Consider the following 16904-nt stretch of genomic DNA (forward strand, 5'->3'; position numbering starts at 1 on the left):
CTGCTTCGATTTTTTTCAGCGCAAGATACTCCCGGCATGTCGGATCTAAGCAGACTATCATAGAAAGCGTTCCAAAGGTTCGGCCCTATGATGGATTCCTGCGCTACCCGCGATGTGACCTCCATCCTCTGATTTTTTAACGCAAAACAGGGAGCGGTTCCTCAGATAATCTCTCAATATCCGTAAGAGATAGCTTGGTATGTGGAAAGTAATGTCTCGGGTGTCTCAAATGCCTGTCCATCTTTTGGAATTAAAGGCATTTTCGACATCAAGCGTTACGAGGAGCACCACCCGAAGAGCTCGACGGCTGTGTGCCTCGGCTCGATGAACGGCACCCACGACTTGCATGACAGCATCCACTGTGGGGACAAGTCTCTGACAGTTTATATCGCTTCAGCGAGTCTACTTCTGCTGAGCTTTTCGAGCACTTTCCCGGCAGTGTCAAGCATACAAAGTGGTCGGAATGCATACGGCAGCTTATGGTGGCCTTTGGCTTTGCCAATCAGCGCAAGCTGCGCTACCTTGCAACGAGGAGGGCAAATGCCTTTTTTTTGACAAGCGTTGAATGCACTGAAAAGGAGGTCTGGCCGACGTTGAAGCATATGTTTGTATACCTCTGCCGGGATACCATCACGTCCTGGTGCCTTCTTGTTTTTCATAGAGAGGACTGCCTCGTACGATTCTTTTATAGAGAAAAATGGGCAGATCTAAGCAACCTCCGTTCTGTGGTCATCATCCTGTCGGGGATGCGGAGGCAGTAACACCCAATGGGATCCATTTGCTCGGCCTTGGGCACCAAATTTGAAGTCTTCATGAATGAAGTCGTAAACTAAAGTGGATCAGTTGTGACGATATACCAAAGTGGCAGTAACTTTCAGCTCTCGAGCTCCCGAAGTATACGAAGAAAGAAATGTGCATTTTATACATTCACGTTGTCTTTGGCAGTCACTGCCAAGCGATGGCCATTTCACCAGGTCCATAATAACACAGGAAACAATGCCTAAATTCTCGGAAAAAAAAGTTGTATCACCTTTTCGCACCTTCTCTCACCTTGCCGCGCATCATCGCACTTTGCAATTGAAATTATAGCACACATAATAATGTGAATGCACCTCTAACATATTCATTTCCATCCATCGTTCGTACAGTTCACCGCATTACTCTGGTTTGTTTTCCTCTTCAAATGAAAATAAAAGCGGCGCATTCGTGCAGCGAACGATCCTATGCAATTTAATGTGAAAATAGTGTAGCGTACGAAATGTGAACTTTTTTTTGAATGGTTGTTGCATTGTTGGTGAAAAGCGAAAGTGAAATCAGCGTGCAGAACCGCACACTTTAAGTCATAAATTAAAAATAATCTCAACCAACAATTAAATGCGACTATTATTATTACTATTACTATTACTACACCATAACATGCTAGGGGCGACGACTCGTTCACTTATTTCCATTCATTCATGCAATTGTTGACTCGGGAAAAATTAATAACCATCCAGCATCGGAGCAACAGCGGAAAAAAGCAAAGTTGTAATTTAAAGTGTTAATTTATCGTTTGTCCGATTAATTCAATGCAAAATTGTCATTCAAGTGCAGTTGGAATCACAAAAGAACCAGATGCCTTTGTTCAGGCACGACACTGGGTTCGCGACGTAGGAGAAGCAAAGATGGGTTGACAATAGACCGCGTTGAAAAAACAACAATATGCTGGCAGCATATGGCAATTGCGATGAAATAATAAAATCGCTAGAAGTGCATTCAATGCAATTCAATTGCAATGGAAGCAACTTTCTTCCACTTCCCTATTCGATTCCGGTTGGCGGTTCGGCGATGTCAGTTCTATTGCCTCCAATATTCTGCAATGTTGGCTGACTGGTTGCAGCCACAAAGGATTTGATGAATGCAAAAAGGTGAAATGGTCTTTTCCAGATGACCCACTCAGACCTTCGTCTTAGTACTGACTCAGTCGGGAATATGAATGGATGGAATTTGGAGATTGTTCTTGTTTTGAGAGACTCGTTAGTCAAAAGATTTGTAATGAACCTAGAGGAAAATAGGAAGATCAGACGATCATCCTAAGTGACGGAGAACTACCTAGAGGGAAGAGCTATCCCAGAAACCAAAAAGTTGGCGAAATTGACCGTGAAGGTCCGCCCACAAAAACTGAAGCTCCATCAAAGTACTCGGTCGACACGTTCTTGCACGCCTCTGTGCTAGCCAGGCTCAGGAATCTGGGGAGGTCCCTTTGAGCGTTTTGATCCCTCACGTGTCATTAATACAAAATTAACGAGCTAAACTGGAAAGTAAAAAAAAAAACGGCTCGACCGCGCGCCTGGAGCCTTAAGTCTCCGGACCCGAGTGCCGCGATCGAGAGGGAAGAACCATGACGGATCACAGTCCCGATCATTGTTTCTTCTGCCTCAGATATTTATTGAGGCCCTGAGGTTCCCTCCCATCCCTGAGGCTTTTACCCAATTTCAATGGAGAGTATTTGAGGCCTGGACACCATGTAGAGGCGGCTTCATGATTTTTTCAGATTTTTCGGTTGAGTAGTTTCTGAGAATGGGTCCGTTAAAGAAATCATCATTTTCGACCCCTCCCACTCCCCGCCTTTCTAATAAATCTCAAAACTAAAACTGGTTTCAAAAAGTACAATTGAGACCTTTCATTTGATACCCCACATGACTATATTCGGTGAAAAAAATATTTACACTCCCCTTTTGCATGTATGGGGACCCTCCTAAATCTCAGCGTAGAAGGATATCATTCACTGCATGTCTGGGCGTTCACAGTTCCCACCGTCTTACCAAAGTTCGTGTCAATCGGTATAGCCGTTTCTGAAAATAGTGCGTGTGACAGACAGACAGACATACAGAAGCGGAAAAGCAGCAATATGGACTTGTGGAAACCGAGCAATCGAAGACACGAACAATAGCTCAGAAGACGGATTCACACGAGCCAAGGTAGGCGGAATTCACATATTTAGTTGCTATGCTGCGCCAAGCCTCACGCTAGATGAATTCGTACTGATGGTGGAAAGAGTAGCTTCCGAAGCAAGCCGCTACAACCCAATAATAATAGCTGGCGATTTTAACACTTGGGCCGAAGGTTGGGGTACTCGCGAAACAAACACAAGAGGCCGCATATTACTGGAAGCATTTTCACGTCTGAATGTCGTTCTGGCAAATGCTGGTGGCGCCAATACTTTTTGGAGACGGGATATGGGATCGGTTATAGACCTTACGTTTATTAGCGACATATTATCTAAGGATGCATACAAGGCAGTCATGGCATCAATAAAGGCTGAACGCTCACCACCGATCACCAACCCTGATTTGCTGCGGAATATCATTAGTACCCTCTTCCCACAAGTTTCAAGTGAATCGGACTTACCCACTGTCCAGATAGATCCCGATGAAATTCCCAAGGTAACTACTGAAGAAGTCCTGGAAGCCGCGAAGAAGATTGCCGAAAATAAAGCCCCAGGTTTAGACGGCATTCCGAATTAAGCACTGACAGTGGCCTTAAAAATAGTTTCAAGATGGTTCGTTGAAACATTTACGACGTGCCTCAAAGATGGGATTTTCCCGGAAAAGAAGAGGAAGCAGAAGCTTGTGCTGATCCCGAAGCCAAATTAACCTTTGGGTAATCCTTCGTCTTATAGGCCTATATGCCTGCTAAACGGAATCAGCAAACTCGTCGAACGGGTCATCTTTAATAGGCTTGTACCAATCATAGAAAAGGAGGGTGGTCTCTCAGACAGGCAGTTCGTATTCTGAAAGACAAGATCTACTGTCAATGCCATCAGCACGGTGACGGAAATTGCGGAAAAAGCAAAGGAGGCCAATAAAGTTTGCGCGGTAGTTACTCTGGACGTGAAGAATGCCTTTAACACGGCAAAATGGAGCAAAATAATTGTGGCTTTAGCCAAACTGGGCGCTCCTAAATACCTGGTGCACATGGTCATGGAATTTCTTCGGGAGAGGATATTGTGTTACGATTCGGACGATGGACGTAAGACGTATAAAACAACCTGCGGGGTTCTACAAGGATCAGTCTTCGGTCCTCTCCTGTGGATAATAATGTATGACGGAATTTTAAAAATGCAACTGCCCTAAGGAGTCACAATCATTGGCTTCGCAGACGACATCGGAGTGACTATCGTGGCACAAGATATTGATGAGATCGAGGTACTTACAAACGAGGCAATTTTTGAAATCAGGTCTTGGCTAGAGGAGGCTGGTCTGACGCTCGCAGAGCATAAAACCGAGGTAGTTTTTATTACCAAGCAAAGGAAGCAAACGTCGATAAAGGTCAGGATTGGATAATACACCATACAGTCCCAGCCAACGCTTAAATACCTAGGAGTGATAGTCGACCAAAAACTGAAATTCAATTTTTTTTTGAAAATGTGCGTGATAGCAAGCATGGTCCCGAACGAGGGTCGACGCCTCTATGACCCATCATATGCAATCGGCGAGTCTTATACCTATCGTCGGCAACTAGCACGAATGGCAAAAAAGATGGGATGATTCACCTAAAGGACGCTGGACACACAGGATTATTCCAGATGTCTCAAAATGGATCAAACGAAGGCACGGTGAGGTTAATTACCACCTAACTCAATTCCTAAGCGGACACGGAGGGTACCGTGCATACCTTTATCGCTTCGACCGTAACGACTCCCCATATTGCCCGACATACGTTATGATTCCTGAGGATGCGGAAAATGTTGTTTTTAACTGCCCGCGGTTCGCCGCACACAGAGTGGAGGCGAAAATTGACGCCGGGGCACGGTTAACACCCGAGAATATCGTGGATCACATGCTGGCCTCTGAAACATCTTGGAGGGCGGTGGAAAAATTAATGAAGGCGATCCACAATCTGCTGAGGAAGGAGGAGCTTCGGAGGAAAGTTACAAATAACGACACGAGGCGCAGTTCCAAACTGATCCTGCCCCGTGACGTAATACCGAAATGGCAGTCTCGCGGGGTAAGTAAAGGGGAAGGAGGTGGTTTTAGTGAGTAAAAGTCTCACATAATCGTGTGGCAGGAGCCAGCGGTAGGCTTTGAACCTTTCCACCTTCCAACGTATAACAAAAAAAAGACAGACAGACAGACAAACAGATTCTAATAAGGTTTTGTTTCACACAAAACCTTAAAAACAACCGAATTGCTCCCCGTCGTAGAGTATTAAAAAACAAACAAACAAAAGGGATCGCGATAATTCAATCTTCCTCGTCTGAAGTCAGAGAACAAAGTGAAGATGAATCATTGAAGTTGTGGCGCAGCGGGGTTAAAAATCGGTCAATCACCGAGAAATACTTGTGGCCATCCATGAATAAGGACATCCACTCCTGGGCCAGAGAGTGCCTCGCATGCCAAAAGTGTAAAGTAACCAGGCATGTAAGGAAAAAAGTGGGCTCATTCTCCCGCACTACCAAGCGGTTCCACACCATACACCTCAATATCGTAGAACTTTTGCAGGACTCGCACAGTTACAGGTATTGCCTTACAATCATCGACAAGTTTACGCGGTGGCCTCAACCAATACCTCTGAAGGTTATTACGGCGCAATCTTGAGCCGAAGTCTTCTGTCGAGAGTGGATCCCTCGCTTTGGCGTCCCTGTAGTGATCATCACCGAGCAGGGAATGCAATTTGAGTCCACCCTTCTCTCTGAATTAGGCAAACTCTTGGGATGCAAACGCTAGCGAACTACGGCTTGAAACCCGCAATTCGATGGGATGCTAGAACGTTGGCACCCGCTGCTGAAAGCCGCCATTATGGCTAGCGAAGATCCATCCTGGACTCAGGTCTTGCCTCTCGTCCTACTCGGCCTACGTACAATCCGCCGAGAGGAGTTTGCTGCCAGCCCCGCGGAGCTGGTATACGGGGAGAACCCAAGACTCCCAAGTGATCCGGTCTTAGACAAGAGATCGGGTCTCACAGATTCGGGATTGCTGCGCATGCTGAAAGACAACCTTCGCCACATTAACGCCACACCTCCCACACGGCACTCGTCCGCACGTGCCTGCGCGCCCAAGAAGCTGGACATGTGCACGCACGTCCTAGTCAGGACGGATGCTCTCCGGAAGCCGCTACAACCTCCATACGAAGGCCCGTACCGTGTTCTCGAGCGTGGAGAGCATTTCTTCCAGCCCGAAATCGGGGGACAGAAAAAGGCTGTCTCCTTATCCAGGCTGAAGCCCGTTTGCCCAAATCAACATCGCGTTCGCTTCGCCGTATGATGGGGAACGCAGTTCCGAAGTCAGTCGCTGAAACCCCTAAGTTTCATCTGGGGGCGGAGTGATGTGGCGCAGCGCGATTAAAAAATCGAGTGGATGAACCTTTGAAAGGTTTGCGCCGCATTGCACAACCCGAAAGTCATCCGTGTGAACTTGAAGAGTCCAAAGGGTGTGCATATTGCCATCTTTGGAATGTCTTCTGGAGCTACAGAGATTTGGTGATAGGCCTTGGTTAAATCCAAGGTCGAAAAGATGCGCCAGTTTGCGAGATGATGCACAAAGTCGTGGATGAGTGAAATAGGATATCAGTCTGGAACAGTTTGCACGTTCAGTCCTCTGCAATCCCCACAGTGACCATATTGAGTGGGAAAGACCAACAACTGTCCGAAGATCTGCAGATACCCTGTTGCATAAGTTGTTCAAACTCTTTCCGTGCAATAGCCAACTTCTGGGGTGGTAGGGGATGCACCTTCGAGAAGATAGGGGAACCAGTAGCGTTAATGTGGTGCTGCACATTGTGCTTCACTGGTTTAGAGAGACTACACTCGGTAGTAATCTGACTGAACTTTTGGAGGAGTACCCGAACACGAGAGTCGGTTATGTCCTCCAAAAGTACGGAAAGATTGTTACTTGAGTGGGATGCCATTTGGCCCGACGAATTAAGGTTGGTCGTGGGATCTATAAGAGACTTGTTTTGCAAGTCCCACAGCAACCCATAGTGACACAAGAAGTCTGCGCCTAGTATGGGGAAGCTGATATAAGCCAGGATGAATCGCCACGAAAACATCCTACGTAAGCCTAGACTCACGTCCACTTGCCTATATCCTTATGTGTTAATTCGGGAGGAATTTGCTGCCGCCAGTTTTAACGATTGAGGAAATAGTCGATGGCGCCGGAGTACGAGAACAACCGGGACCTCTGCATCAGTATCTACGAGATAACTGCACCTGATGAGAGGGTCATAAATTGTAAGGCGACGTAGCGCTGCGTTCTGGGTTGTCATCGCTTGGACCCCCTGCGGACCTAGTTTTTTTGAGGTGGGCGCGAATTTACACGGGATCGAACATTCGGTGGCTTTTTCGCCGAATCTGGGATGGTACCAACAAATACTTCGGTCCGTAGGTTGTCCTGACGACCCTGACCTGTTACCCGATCGCCTTTTTCGAGCAGAAGACTGCGAGTAAACTCGCGACCTGGCACCCGAACGCTGAGCGTCCAGCGTCGCCCTCATTTCGACAATATTGGCCACTAGCGCGGCTATTTGACGCTTCAGCTCACCAACTTCATCAGAAGACTGCTGAACGGCCGCTATTGTTGGACGCCCGTGCAGTTCGTGCACCTTATCTGCCACCAGCGCCTCCAAAGAACCGGAGATGCACGGGAGGACCGCCTGGGTGCCCTCCGGGAGTCGTCGCAGCCAGAGTGATTTTAACAAGTCGTCGTCGATCTTGCTCCTACTCAATTGCCTCATTTCGCGAAGCAATTGGCTGGGAGTTAGATCGCCCAACGACAAACCTACCAGCAAGTGATCCAGCTTAGCTGACTCACTTACCGACAGGCTTTTGATTAACTCGGTCTTCAACAGTGTGCAGGAGGCCGATTTCACAATGTCGGCTACCAGGAGGATGGACTCCTGATCCAAACCTACAATCGCGTGGTTAAATTTGGTAGCGTATTTCGAATGTTGTTAACTCAGCTGCGCCACTTAGGATGATCGTCTGATCCTCTATTTCCCCTAAGTTCATTACAAATGGCGCCCAACGTGGGGCCCAACATTTCCTGGATTCAGGACTAATTTACTATTTACAGGTTTTCTGAATCATTGGAAGATAGCCTATTCCGGCTCACAACTTCGTTTGGTGCTGTCGGATACAGAATCAATAGATTCTCAACATTGTTCCCGGCTAGGTGCCACGTACACTTGTCTTCACATTTCTAGTTTTAGGTTTCACGCCTTTTTCCTGGAAGCAAGTGTTCCTAAGCCTCAATTTCCTTTCCCACCTTGTAACATAAAGTTTCCTGTCCTATCCTTGATAGAGTACTATAGGAGCTAGTCGTTTGTTGTGTTTGTCTTTAAGACTTAACGTCTCGTAGGTGACTGAATTCCAGAAGCCTCTGGATCTACGAGCCTTTGCGGTTATATGCTGAAAGTTATTGCCCTCCGAACTTCTGAGAGGTGTCCTTCCCTACCTCTCGCTTTAGAATTTGGAAAAAAAAACTAAATATTCTCTCTTCTTCGTAGGGATGAAGTGAGAGGTCAGATGAATCCTTGATAGAATACGGAGGTAGTCGGCTATATGCTGTGCCGTTCCGTCCTCAATGATTCATCTTCACTTTGTTCTCTGACTTCAAACGAGGAAGATTGAATTATCCCGATCCCTTTTGTTTGTTTTTTTTTTGTATTTCATACTCTGGGACGGTGAGCAACTTGGTTGTTGTTTCTTCCGTAACAAGCACCGTGTCTGGAAGTTTTTCTGCACAAAGGTGGAACAATTTTTGACGTTGGGTTGGCATTTTGGCCATCCGAGAGTTTTGCACCCCCCCCCCCCTCTCCCTCCTTCACCCCGCAAAACTTTAATAGGGGTATCCTCTAAATAATGGCCTAAGGATGTCAAGGATGGGAGGGAACCTTAGGGGCTGCTGCTCAATAAATATCTGAGGCAGAAGAAAGAATAATCGGGTCTGTGATCCGTCGTGGATCTCCCCTCTCGGTCGCGGCATTCGGGTCTGGAGATTTACGGCTCCATGCGCGCGGTCGAGACTTTTTTTATTTTCCAGTTTTATCCTGTTTAATTTTGTATTAATGACACGTGAGGGATCAAAGCGCTCAAAGGACCCCCCACCATTCCCGAGCCTGGCTAGCACAGAGGCTTGCAAGAACGCGTCGATCAAGCACTTTGATGGAGCTTCAGTCTTTGTGGGCGGCCTTTCACGGTCAATATCGCCAACTTTTTAGGTTTCTGGGATAGCTCTTCTCTCTAGGTCGTTCTCGGCCACTTAGAATGATCGTCTGATCCTCCTATTTTACTCTAGGTTCATTACAGATTGATATGCATGTGGTCAAAGTAGAAATCAAACTTGCTTTCGCCTTCATCCTTCTTTGGAACTCTTTTGGAACTGTTTATCTGAAAGAAGACCAGGGATATTGAAAGGCGCAAAAAAGATACAGGCAAAATTGTATTACACTTCCAAAGCGCCTTTCAACCGATGCATAATTATACACTGCCAAATGTATCTATTGAATCATAAAACTAGCAATTTTATATAAACCTAAAAAATCTGGGTGAATTATTTTAACATTATTAAAATGATTAATAATTTAAAAAGTCTCACAACCGTTACTCGACTACAACAAAAGGTGCAATGATCTACTTTTTGTTCGGTAGAGATTTATTTAAAAAAGTGTAAGTGATTTTCATTTTCCTTTTCTCGATTTCATTTTAAAGTTTTTGCTTCCTTTCTTTCACCTCCCATTAAAAATATGAAAACTATCATAAACGACTCGTCGTACAACAAACAAATTACCATAATTTCACCGTTATTGTTATTAAGATACAAGATACTGTGCATGGTGAATAATTTCTCCGCACCTCGAATAATTAGTTAATGTAGCAGGAACACTTGAATCATATGCATATGATCTTTTTTCTGTGTTTCGGTGTAGAATTTATGAATCTTATGCCAGATTACCGATTTGTTGAGCGCATGCAGACCAGACTTTGACGAATAAAAACTGAATGAATTTTTGTGTTTTGTTTTCTTTTTATTATTCCGATTTTTGCATGAAGAAATTTTGATTACAACTTTCGCTATCGAATCGTCTATTAAGATTGTGGAGTAGCTGAAATGTCTTAATACTAATTGCCGCAGTTAAAATTATTATTAAAGAGTAACGCGCACATGGAAGTTATTAGTTTATTAGCTTTTCATGCTTTGGTGTTGATCGTACACGTGATTTTCCTAGAGCGGAAAATTATGAAAAGAGTTTATGAAAGTTTCCTCGGGATGAGGTGATGCGGGTCTATATTTAATGGTTTCCTACAAAATAATTACTTCGGAATAAAATCGTTAAACCCTGGGGAAATGGGGACGAATTTTAAAAATGATAAATGAGGGTCATAATAAACATCATCCTGAGATGTTCAGAGAACATAAGATAAAGATACATGGCTCGATCGGGCGCCTGGAGCGATCGAAAGGGAAAATCCTCAACGGATCGCATCCTCTATCGATGCTTTTCCTACATTAGATATGCTATGAGGCGGCCTTTGACGTTTCCTGCCTGCCTTGGCGTCATTCCATAGAATGGCCTGAAGTGGACCCACGCATCGGCTAAAAGGACACGTGAATTTTTGTATAATGAAAAGTAAGAGATCGGAGTGCTCAAAGGAGCCCCCCGAACCTGGCTAGCACAGAGGCATGCAAACACTTCCATCTTTTTAGGTTTTTGGGATAGCTCTCCTCTCTTGATCGTCTCCGGGGTCGCTCAGGATATTCTTTGATCAAAATGCAAGAAGCTTCATCATGCAAACTATCCAGCATGGAATACCTTTTTAAAAAATTTTAAAAATCAAGAAAGATTCTGATATAGCTTCGTTGTCTGCTACTCAATCTTTCGCATGGGTCGTAGTTGCATTTGATGTTGAATGTTGCTTCAACGTTCTTCATAATTTCGCTAAAAACTTCTATTGTAACGTTCCTAGGCCGTTTTTTCTAATTTACCCAGGACTGCGTAGATATCTGTCTGGTCAGAATGGTCCTAAATCGTAAATCCAAAATTCTGGCGACTTTGAAAATTTCCATATGCTATACCTTTACAATAAAACAGTCAAAATATTGGAGTTAAAGGTAGTAAGCGATTTAACAGGGACATTTGTTAATTCATTTTTGTATTTCCTTAATTTAAGGACCAATATATAGAAAGGAGAATTTCCAACTACGAATATCCTTCGAGAGATCAGCAAGTTAATAGCTTAATCTACGCTTAAAACTAAGTGAAAAGGCATAGTCAAAGAAACCAAGCCAAATAGGGTGGTAGGACCAGCGTAATCTTGGGATGGGGGAGTGAGACTACCTTTTGATGATCCGCAAAAGGGAACTTAAAAAAATATCTGCTATGGCTGTCTGTCAGACAATCACAGAGTATGAAAAGGGTAGACATATCAGGGAAGGTTCACACATCAGCGTTGATGCAGGGAAGGTTCACACATCAGCGTTGATGCAGGGAAGGGAGGTTAATTGCCGAGAAAGATAGCTCACACGAGGGAAATTTCCTCTAAAAAAGACGGCCGTTTTTTCTAATTTACCCAGGACTGCGTAGATATCTGTCTGGTCAGAATGGTCCTAAATCGTAAATCCAAAATTCTGGCGACTTTGAAAATTTCCATATGCTATACCTTTACAATAAAACAGTCAAAATATTGGAGTTAAAGGTAGTAAGCGATTTAACAGGGACATTTGTTAATTCATTTTTGTATTTCCTTAATTTAAGGACCAATATATAGAAAGGAGAATTTCCAACTACGAATATCCTTCGAGAGATCAGCAAGTTAATAGCTTAATCTACGCTTAAAACTAAGTGAAAAGGCATAGTCAAAGAAACCAAGCCAAATAGGGTGGTAGGACCAGCGTAATCTTGGGATGGGGGAGTGAGACTACCTTTTGATGATCCGCAAAAGGGAACTTAAAAAAATATCTGCTATGGCTGTCTGTCAGACAATCACAGAGTATGAAAAGGGTAGACATATCAGGGAAGGTTCACACATCAGCGTTGATGCAGGGAAGGTTCACACATCAGCGTTGATGCAGGGAAGGGAGGTTAATTGCCGAGAAAGATAGCTCACACGAGGGAAATTTCCTCTAAAAAAGACGGATCTAGGGGGCTGTGCAGATTGAAAAGTGAGGCAATCACAGTTTCGGAGAGAAGGCCAATTGCGCATCCAAAATAACTGGTTTTACCTATGTTCTTCCTGTGACTTTATGTCCCCTTTGAATATTGCTCTAAATCAAGGATGTTTCCAACGAGCGATTAAACAAATTTTAGAGAGGACTTAAGACTTGAGGTAAAGTCACAGGAAGAACATACGTAGAACCAGATATTTTGGATGCGCACTTGTTGATGTTGACGAAGTGGAAATTGAAATAAGGCTTGTCGTCGAATGTTACCCAGTTTTGAAAAGCGAAATGATAGGGAGTGTCCACCAGGAAAAAGATGATAGTTTTGGTTTCCCGATCTCTGCTAGTTTTTATTGAGAAAACAACCCAGTAGTTTTCCTCTTCAATGAATTTATTAATATGTACGTGGACACCTATATTTTAGCAGCGACTTACTCCCTTCCTCAGTACATACGCTACCAAAAAATGTGTTTTTCAAAGAAAAAGATGTTGGGAAAATTTAAGCGAGTGGCGTTTGCTGACATTTAGTGTTAACTTGTGCACCGAACATCAGCACCCCAGAGTACCTAAGTTAGATTGCAAGAAAGCATTGTCCAACGAAGATATAACAGAGGCAAACAATTTAAGGTCATCTACCTAAAGCGCGGGAAGAAAACTAATAAAAAATTGAAAATTGAAGGGGGCTAGTATAGAGCCTTGCGGAACCTCAGAGGAAGCGGAAAAGAAAAAGGATGCGCATCGAATACAAGAAACTCTGCAGAAACGGTTAGACAGGTAGAAAACGAGTCATGTGACGACTGAGAAAAAGTTTATTCTCCTCTCTCAGTTGACAGAATCAAAGGTTGTAGAAAAATCTGTATAAATAACATATATCTCCGTGTATATACGTAGACTGAGACGTTTAGCAACGAATTTGGTAAAGCCAAGAAGGTTGCCCTTTCGCTATTAGGTGACCGATGTCCATGATCAATGAATAGTTATATCTCTCGATGGACAAGAGAAGACGAATGACACAGGGAGGTAGTTCACAACTAGAGTAAATCCTCCAATTTAAAGAATGAGGATAATGAGGCTCTTTTTCCAAAAATGAGGAAAGTAGCATTTTTTGAGGCTTTTGTTGAAAATTATGCACAGAAGGAGGGAGATGTTTTGCTTACAGTTAACAAGGAAGAGGTTCATCGTTCATCGGGACCAGGATTATTATTCGTGTCGAGTTCATCAATGGGGGTGGGTTCTCATTTTTTTTTTTTTCAATTAAAGCTAGGGGCTTGGTCATTAACGAGGAAACATCGATGCGACTAAAACTGAGAAACTCATAATAGGACTGTCCTCTTGCTTCAACGAGGCTAGGTTCTTTTTCAGGCACTAAATGTTGAATGGGACACACTAGGACACTAGTCACTTGTCTTCTCAACGATGAGTAACAGTTTTGTCACATTTAAGTATGATATTTTCATAATATTTGCATGAAGAACAGCTAACCTTTTACGAAATCCAGAAAAGCATTATATATGATCAAGATTTGTCCTCCACATGTCCTCCACACTCAATATAGGAAAACCTTCCGAGGATATTCTTCTAAAATATTCAGAGCACCTGCTTCTCATTCCTCTCTTTTGCAATAGCCGCCGAAAGCAAGACACATTTCAGAAAGTACCAACGAACACTATATTCGGGAATGCACGTTTTGGGAGCCCCTAAACATTCAACATAAAATCATATTACTCAGTGTATGTGTAAGATTTATTTATGATCCAGGATCCCATAAAATGTCTTCAAATACAATGGACCACTAAGGTCTGAGAGTTTAAAGGCTTTGCCTTTCCCCCACTTCAAACACATCTCACAAAATTTCATGCCAATAATTGCAACCGTTTCTGAATAAAATGTATGTGACAGACAGACGTAAAAACAGACAGACAATACACAGATTTTACTATGATGAGAAAACAGAAAACTATAAAATTAGAGACATACAGGATACCGGCAGATACCAGACGAGCTATTCCCAATACGTTGAACTACGATCATGGGCATAGCGTCACCTTTTTCAACCACATAGTGTATCGGATGTTAGTCCTCCCCGTATCCTCGAAGAGGGTAGATAAAGAGAAGAAACATATTTTGGAAGCCGCCAGACTTAAAGATATGCCAACCAAATTATCAACAGTTTCATGGGCAAACGTAAGAGGACCTTTTTTGCCTAACGATAGAGTGATTTGGAGTCATCAAATAGATAGCATACCGCACTAAATTCTAGAAGCTACTTACTCCTTCCTCCTATTGCATGGACTATTATTTTCTGAGCGAATACTGAGCTTTTCAAAAAATTGATTGACGATTTCATTGTCAGAGCAGAGGGATCTCATAAGACGATGCCTTACCTAAGTTTACTCCAAACAAAAAGGTTTTGACTACACTCAAACCAGCTAAGGTTTTCAGTTCATAGATTTCATCAAGCTGCTTAGGGCGGAGGTTTGACAGCATCTGATGAATTTGCCTCTGCTCTGATTAGGAAACCGTAAGCGACCTATTCATCGAGAACCGACCACTAAGCTTATCTCCAAATTTGGTGGAACGAAAGCTGTGGAAGTAAGGTTTGAACGTCGTCTTCATTAGCAAAAAAAGTCATTGACATTTTTCGGGGATCAAACACCTAATCGGTCAAATGGCCATACTCGAGTATATATATATTCCCTGCACCCATAAAATGTGCATGAGATGAACTAAAAAGAAAGGCCAAAACACGTCTTGGAGAGCACCTAATGAAGGTAGGGCTGGCGGGAAAAAGGATTAGGAAGATAAAGTACATTATTGCCAAGGAGGACGTAAAATTATTGAAGCACATAAGGGATGTAGGGAATTATGGAAACCAATGCAACAAACATTCCTGACTATTAAAAATCAGTAGTAAATATAGGTAGGTAGGCATCAGTGGCCGCTCCGAGGAGCCCAATTAACGCTGTGGTGCGTCGTTTTGATGCCACAAACTCCAAAGACCGTGACTGCTGTTATGAGAGCAGAGAGGCAGAGTCTAGCCGGGTCGGGTCTTCAGAGCCAGTTCGTAGCATTCACGAAGGAAAGCGGCTCTTCCACCCTGCAGTCAGAAATCTCTCTAAGGTCCCCAAAAAATGGTTTGCCCAGTGTCCGTAGCTTGATTCTAGCTAGAGTTGGACAATCGGAGAGAAAGTGCATCAGGGTTTCCCTTCCTTCTCCGCAGCTTCGACAATGCGGATTGTAGGGTATCCCGAGCCTGGCGGCATTGTCCGCTATGGGCGAGTACCCCGTGCAGTAAACGTACCGACGAGACGAGAAATCAAGGGAGAGATGTTAATGGGGATCAATTCTCTATCCATCGCGTTTGCGGGGCGATAGTCAATAGAACCATCCTGTTAAACGCTTTCGTGAGCGTCGTGAAGACTACAAGTATAATGCAAATCCGTAAAACTGTCAACCACCTACATTGATGAAAACAACGAACATGTTCAGATGCAATAAATTGGCAAAGTTTTGAAGGAAATAAGGTTGACTCGTACACACGATGGTGTTCTATGCAAAAAAGATATTCAATGAAAGATATACTACCTTAGCTCAATTTCATAAACTGTTGAAAGGATGTATATAGAGCTGTATAGCACGGTGGTTTTGTTGACTAGTTGGTCTGGAACAAACAAGTCTTTCTAATCCCCTGACTGAGGTATCCTTACTCCCAAGGAACAAGTGGAGATGACAAATTGATTGGTAGATGCAAAGTGAAGTATCGTATCTTTACGTTTTCTAAGAATGATATTTTGAAATAGAGAGAAGAGTGGAAATACTGTGGTCCTTCTTGAAATGGACGACTTTTCATACGAGAATATGCGAATAGTTGAAGAAACGTTTTTTTGGATGCTTGTAAGTTATAAGCCGACTTGACACAGCTCAAACTAAGTATAAAATAAATGCTAGTTAATTTGAATTTGAGTCAACCTGCAGCAACAAATACGAAATCACCACACATAAAAAAGGAAAGCAAATGAATAAGGAGGAGGTAGAGCTCATTTGTTGAGGCAATTACAGCATGGGCTGGGGGTTTACATAAGATTTTAAAATCTTAAACTTTTTCGCTTCCAAAACATTCACAGGAAAATACTGCATCCATTTTGCGACAGGGCTTATTTCCAAAGCAAATATTGCTTTTCCAGAACTGTAGAGATAAAGTGGAAGGGAATGAATATTGTTCAAGTAAAACCATCCGAACTTTACAGACAGACAGACGCCTTTTCCGGGAAAAAATAATGACTGATAACAAGGTACTCGCCAGTTTTTCGTTAAACCGAACATAGTGTTACTATGTAAATGATTTTCAACCCTAGAGCCTCTCTCATGGACAAATTTAAATAGTTAAGACTATCTAAAATCAATATATTTTCTTTATCTATTTAGCGCCCAACGTGGGTATTGTGTAATTTTAAATTTGACAATTATTTGCAATGTTGCAATTATAAACTAACTTTGGAAAGCTCACACATACAATTAATCAAAAACTCTGATAATGTTTGAATGGTATTCCATTTGAAACTACTTATTTTGGTGATTACTAATTTATTTATAATTACAAGAGGGGGCTGATTCCACACTACCAATTGGTGAACCCTTGAATTTACATATTAAGACTAATAAATAGTAGATATAGTTAGGAGTGCTGCACAAAATGTTAACTACTGACTACCAACACGGTAGCGCTAAAGTTGCCTTAATAGATCAATTCATTGAGTACCAATAACC

The 16904-nt window shown here is 43.1% G+C and overlaps 1 protein-coding gene across 2 annotated transcripts in view; it reads right to left on the reverse strand.

The window, feature by feature from the left end:
• LOC119647411 (ecdysone-induced protein 74EF) overlaps window positions 1-16904 on the reverse strand; it is a 717970-nt gene that overhangs the window by 471484 nt on the left and 229582 nt on the right. The window lies entirely within an intron of this gene.

This window comes from Hermetia illucens, chromosome 2 (genome assembly GCF_905115235.1).
Source record: "Hermetia illucens chromosome 2, iHerIll2.2.curated.20191125, whole genome shotgun sequence".
Taxonomy (NCBI): domain Eukaryota; kingdom Metazoa; phylum Arthropoda; class Insecta; order Diptera; family Stratiomyidae; genus Hermetia; species Hermetia illucens.